General features: G+C 38.6%; 1 protein-coding gene across 1 annotated transcript in view; it reads right to left on the bottom strand.

Annotated features, from left to right (window-relative positions):
- OBI1 (ORC ubiquitin ligase 1) overlaps positions 1 to 6210 on the bottom strand; it is a 51384-nt gene that overhangs the window by 15563 nt on the left and 29611 nt on the right. The window lies entirely within an intron of this gene.

Below are 6210 nucleotides of genomic sequence, written 5' to 3'. Positions count from 1 at the left end.
GAGAACACTCCTCAGGGCTGATGGCCATGCTGCAGTACCTTCTCGTACATTCTACTCTAAGGACTTTAGGCAAGCCTGGAATTTTTTTTTTAAATAATTATTTACTTTATTTTAAAAATTTATTCATTAATTTTAATTTGACCAGAGAGAGAGAGAGAGAGAGAGAGAGAGAGAGAGAGGGAAAGTGAGGAAGCAAGCCACCAGGTCTGGGATTCGAACTGTGGTCAGCTATGCGGAAGTGTCCAGCACCTTAACCACTATGCCTCCTGCTATTCCCAAAGCCCAAAATTTTTCTCAAGCTGCCAGGGCCAGAATTCAAGCAGCACAGCTGGCCATGTGGTATCCAGCTGTCTTAACCACTATGCCATCAGCTGGCCCAAGATATGCATGCATTTTAAAAAATATGGCTTTGTGCCACTGAGCTAGCAGATTGACTGGGCACAACAGTCATGGAATTAGTCAGCAAACACATAATCTTAACAATACGGTATAAGAACAATCAGAAGAACAAAAGGTAAATGCTCCCTTTATCTGCAAAAATTATAGTAGGCCTCAGAAATAGTGACAACTGAGCTAGATATCAAAAAATGGATAGGCATTTATTAGTAAGAACAAAGAAAAAAAGAGGCTAATGGGGAAAACCAGGGAAAGAAAAGGAAAAGACAGAAGCAAAGATACATGACATGGCCACAACATGGCCCATGTGAGAAATTCAGCCTGGCCAGAGCAGAGAATAAGGAGAATGAAACTAGAGAAGAGACAAAAAGGTTAAGTGGATGTAATAAAGAGCCTTGTCTCTGATATTAAGAAATTTGGGCTTTAATATGTAGGCAATGGGAACTCATCAAAGGTTATTAAGCAGGAAAATGAGATGATCAAATTTATATTCCAGAATTCAAGCAACAATAAAGGAAATGCTTGAGGGTCCAGCGTAGGAAAGAAAAGTAAGCAGTCAGAAGGTTGTGACAATAGGCTAATGAGCAAGAAATAATTGATCTAAACGAGTGGGAATGAGAAGATGGTGCATTACAAAGGCATTTAAGAGAAGTACATCAGAAGGAACATAGTAAATAAGAAGTGTGAAGTGCGGAGAAAGAAGAGACATAGATTGGGTTATCTGGAAAGTCATGATGCATTTTTGGATAGAAAAACAGAAAAATGCGTCATAACTTTCCTGAAAACCTAATAGAAAGTTTAAGGTTTTATTATAGGTAGCTAATGAGTAGTAAAGGCATTAAAAAGGAGGAGTTGTAGACGGTGTAAGGGTGACGTTACTGAACTCCCAGGTTCAAGTCTGGGACCCAGCAGCTTGAAACTCACACTGGGTCTATGTGCCTGTATGACCATGATCCCAAGAGGAGAATGGAGAAGATGGGATTGTGGCGTGGCCATCCTCCCTGTGGGGGCTATTTCTCACTTTGTTTCTCTGGTGAATACATGCACCCTATAGAAAAAAAATCTGTTTAAAAAAAAAAGAAAAAAATCATTAAGAAAGAAACAAGCCAGAGGATAAATAAGCTTTTGTGTGGGATGGGGGGATAATGGACACAATTACTTAAACACACATACAAACACTCTACCTAACCTACCTGTACTTTTTATGTTTTGCATTGTGCTAAGGACATAAATTATTCCCTTTAATACTCACAATAACACATTTTCTACAATTTATATAAAGAAAGCAATGCTCCAAGAAGATTAAGTAATGTATCCAATGTTATTTATTTATGCATTAATTGAATTATTCAAACATTTATCAAGTATTTTCCAGGTATTGAGATATTAGGTCAAGCAATTACATGAACAGATCATTTTAAACAGTGATAAGAGTTATGAAGAAAACAGTACTAGAACACTGGCTGAGTGTTAACTATGGACACTGTTATAAATGCATTTCAAATTTAAATTCTTTTAACCACGACTACAATCCAAAAGGAAGCTAGTACTACTGGCCCCATTACACAGAAGACGAAAACTAAGATATAGGAAAGTTAAGTATCTTCTCTCAAATCAGTGTTAGTAAGTTGACAAAGCCAGTGATGAGTCCTAGGGCGTCTGGTTCTGTTGCGTCATTGAAAAGCCATGACTTATTTTTCTATGCAAAATAAATCACAACTTTTCCTATGGCCCAATAGAACCTGTGTTCATAATTACCACATTCTACTGCTTCACCGCACTATGATTTTATTATTACGGTCTTGTTAGACAAAGTAGGGAAGCAGAAAAGTGCTGAGGGAGAAGGCTGCTTTGGATGAAATGATCAGAAGAGGCCTCAGTGGACCTGAGGACAGATCTGGAAACAACATTCCAAGCAGAGGAAACAAGTCCAGCATGCTTTAGAAACAGAAGAAGGCTATTAGAGATAGTGGAGTAATTATGTGATGAAATGGAAGAGGTAGGTGTAGATTAGCTTGTGAAAAGTCTGCATTTCATTAAAAAAAAAAAAACCCACTTGGATCCTTTTAGGCAGGATACATAACTGATCTGACTTATATAATATTAAAAGAGTTTTGAGTTTGGTGAAAAATAAATTGGATGGGAAAAGGAGGGACAGAGTAAAAGCAACATTTGAATCCACACAGTTTATCTCCAGAGTTCAGCTCTTAACCACTATGCTTTGTGGTGAATTTAAGATAAAAGATCTCTCGTGAGGTTACAAAAAAGGTAGATGGAAACATGACTCTGCAGTTCAGGAGAGAAAGTGTGGTCAAAGAGGTTTTACTTTATAATTTCTAACATACATGTATATGATTAAAGCCAAGGGAACAGGTGAGATGGCTCAAGAAACACACATACAAAAAAAAAGGGAACAATACACAAGTCTGTTCTTTCCTCTTCGGAGAACTTCTTTTCATATACCAGTAAAAGGAAATAGTGCTTACTGTCCTGAGAATATCTAGACTTTTTATCTTCCCTCAAAGGAGCTAGGACATGGGTGAATTTGTCCATAACAACAAGCCTTGGGGTTGCATACAGTAAAATGGACAACAGGCAGGAAAGCATTATGAAACCCATAGATCTCACTGAAGACAAAATGACACAACACTTAACACTCCTAAACACATATTTATAGAAAGAAAAGTCATTAATACAATTATAACCAAGTTTGATAAAAAATGACCTACAGAGTTTTACACATAGAGCTTTACATACTATTACGGTGAGTTAGTAGCTAAGGGAAGGGACAGCTGTTTTTATAAGTCTCATCATAATAGCTGGTGACATGGCACAATCACTGTGGAATGCCTACACCAAAAAAAGGGCAAGTGGACAGAGACCTAGAATACAAGGCAGGGGACTTTCAACTGTTTATACTTCCACGTCTTTTCAAGTTAAAAAAAAAAAAAATCACTAAGGAACTCCTAACTCCCTCAAGGACAAGTACATCTACATTTCCTGGCACAGTTTAGTAGTAGTAGTTGAAGTCAAGGGAATTTAGGAATATGAGAAATCCAATATGAAAGTGTTCCCTTCAGGTTCCTCTTGTTCTTGATGTTTCTTACCACATGGCAGTGTGACAGCCTTGACAATTTCCCACTAAATACTCAGACTAAGAACGGGCCTTTGCAGGGGCTGGCAGGTGGAGTAATGGTTAAGGCACTAGACTCCCACATGGCTAATCACAGATTGAGTCCTGGACCTGGAAGCTTGCTTTCTCACTTTCTCTCTCTCATCAAGTTAAATAGTAATGATGAGTAAAATTAAATAATTCTTTAAAAAGAAGAGGCCTTTGTGCTTAGAGCAGATGGTAATATAGTGGATTCCTGCTAAGCAGTTATAAAGTAGGCTGATGATGGTCACAATTGGGAAACAGGTGAAAATCACAGAGGAATTTTTCTCTGATGAATTTAAGGAAGCCACTAAGTTTCCAGAGCAGTATATGATGTGGGCTATTACTGGAGAAAAGAGACTGAAACGGAAAGAACCACTTAGTTCTAATGCCTCAAAAGATATTTACTTTCACTTAGAATGCCAACCTCCTCAATGAAGTCTCCAAACTTCAAAGCTGGGCATAAGTCCTGACTTTTTTTCGTTTAGAGAGAGATTTTTTGCTATAGGGTGTGTATGCTTGCTGGAGACACAGAAAGTGAGAAATCGACACCACCCCCCCACTCCCCCGGGTCAGCGGGGCGGAGATGACTATGCCACATGCGCCCAGCGTTAAGTTTCAAGTCTTCAGGTGCAGGACTCAAACCATAGTCAGCCATGTGGGAGTCTAGTGCCTTAACCACTATACCACCTGCTGGCCCCAAGTCTTGCCTTTTTGATAGACATTCCTTACCCATTGCAACCCATCTGCCATTCTCTAAACCCATAATACATTCTTTGCTATGTAGCTTAGTAACTGTTTAGTGTTTAAATATTTTATGTATTTTCATTTGTTGCCTTCATTGGACTGAGTCTCCTAGAGTCAGGAACCGTGTTTTTGGGGATTTATTTATTTATTTATTTATGGAAAACATTTTTATAGACCATGGATTGCTTTTTTTTAAAAATTATTTTATTTAACTTTATTTATTTTTAAAATTTGACCAGGGACAAAGAGAGAGAGAGAGAGCAAGCAAGTGAGAAAGCAAGCCCCCAGGTCTGAGACTCAAACTGCAGTCGGTCATGTGGGAGTCTAGTGCCCTTAAACACCACACCACCAGCTGGCCCCATGATTAGTTTATTTTTAACACCTATCATGCCATGAATTCATAGGGAATAGGTTCCAGAAGCTCAGGCTCCTTTCCATTGGTTCTCACAAAGTGTGCTTCTCTAGGTGGAGCAGGCTGGTGCTTCAGCTGAACCCAGGCTTTCTCTTTGGCTTCCTTCTTTTTCTAATCATTTTCCTCCACATGTATTAAGAAGCTATCTCTGCTCTTAGAATGCTTAATATACTCAATATGAATATTAATTCTCTTGGCAATAATCTAACCCTTGACTGTTTACAACAATGCCAACAGCATGCTGAGTAACACTGTAGATTTTTCCAGTTTTGAAGAGTACCCATTGCCTGATGTCTACAATACCACCTTTCTTATAGATTCACAAGTATGTTGCCAAAGGAACCACTCCATGTTTTCTAAAAAGCCGAGAGAACATATACCAGATGCCTCTCCTCTTTTCCTTTGTGTTCATCATTTTGGTGAATTATTGGAAGATGGCGGTTCTGGCCAATAGGCTTTTTTTTTTTTTTTTAATAAAAAATTTTTAACATATAGAGAGAACAGCAATATAAACTCCCATATACTTGTCGACCACATATAATAATCAAAAATTTTGCCTCATTTCTATGTCTAATCCTTTTCTTTTGTTAAAGTATTTTCCAGTCCATATTTTAGCATGCATTTCAAATAAAAACATGGCATCCGAGATAAAATTTTGGTTTCCTGTTAGAATTCTAAGGTTGAAACCTAATCCTCATTTTAATGGTATTTGGAGGTAGAATCATTGAAAGGTGATAGTATTAAAACAAAGACCACCAGAAGCTTTTCAGTCATGAGTACAACCCAAAACTTCTTTAGAGGTCAGAGAAGTATTTATTTATTTTATTATTATTATTTTTTAGAGAGAGATTTTTGCAATAGGGCATGTGTGCTTGCTGGAGAGACAGAGACAGAAAATGAGAAATCATTCCCCATGGGGAGGGCCTTCTCCATTCTCCTCTCAGGATTTTGGGCATGCATGCACATGTGCCACATGTGAATTTTAAACTGCCAGGTCTGGGACTCGAACGGCAGTCCCAACGTTGTTGGGAGTCCAACAACGTAATCATTACACTATCTGCAAGCCCCAAGAAGTATTTATTTTGTATAATTCTCAGCACCCAGTACAGTTTTAAGTATAAAAAAACTAAATCGATTAGTATTTCTGGTTAGGCTAGTAGAGTGTTTTCTTCAGATATTAGCCTTAAAAAGTAAAGGAGGGGAGAACTAGCAGTTAGCGTAATGGCTATGTCGCTGGACTCCCACGTAGTCGACTGCGGTTTGCGTCCCGGACCCGGTGGCTTAAAACTCACGTCGGGCGCGTGTGCATGCATGCCCAAGATCCCGAGAGGAGAATGGAGGAGAAGGGATTGCGGTGTGACCATCTCCCCTGGGGGGTGATTTCTTGCTTTCTGTCTCTCTGTCTCTCTCTGTCTGGAGAGCACACGAGCCCTATAGTGAAAAATTCTTTCCAAAAAAAAAAAAAAAGAAAAAAAAAATATTCATTATAGGGATCAGAAGA

Source organism: Tupaia chinensis, unplaced genomic scaffold (assembly GCF_000334495.1).
Source record: "Tupaia chinensis unplaced genomic scaffold, TupChi_1.0 Scaffold000013_1, whole genome shotgun sequence".
In the NCBI taxonomy this organism is placed as follows: Eukaryota; Metazoa; Chordata; class Mammalia; order Scandentia; family Tupaiidae; genus Tupaia; species Tupaia belangeri.
Note: the sequence above shows the minus strand (reverse complement) of the source record. Positions and strands in the feature narration are given on the sequence as shown.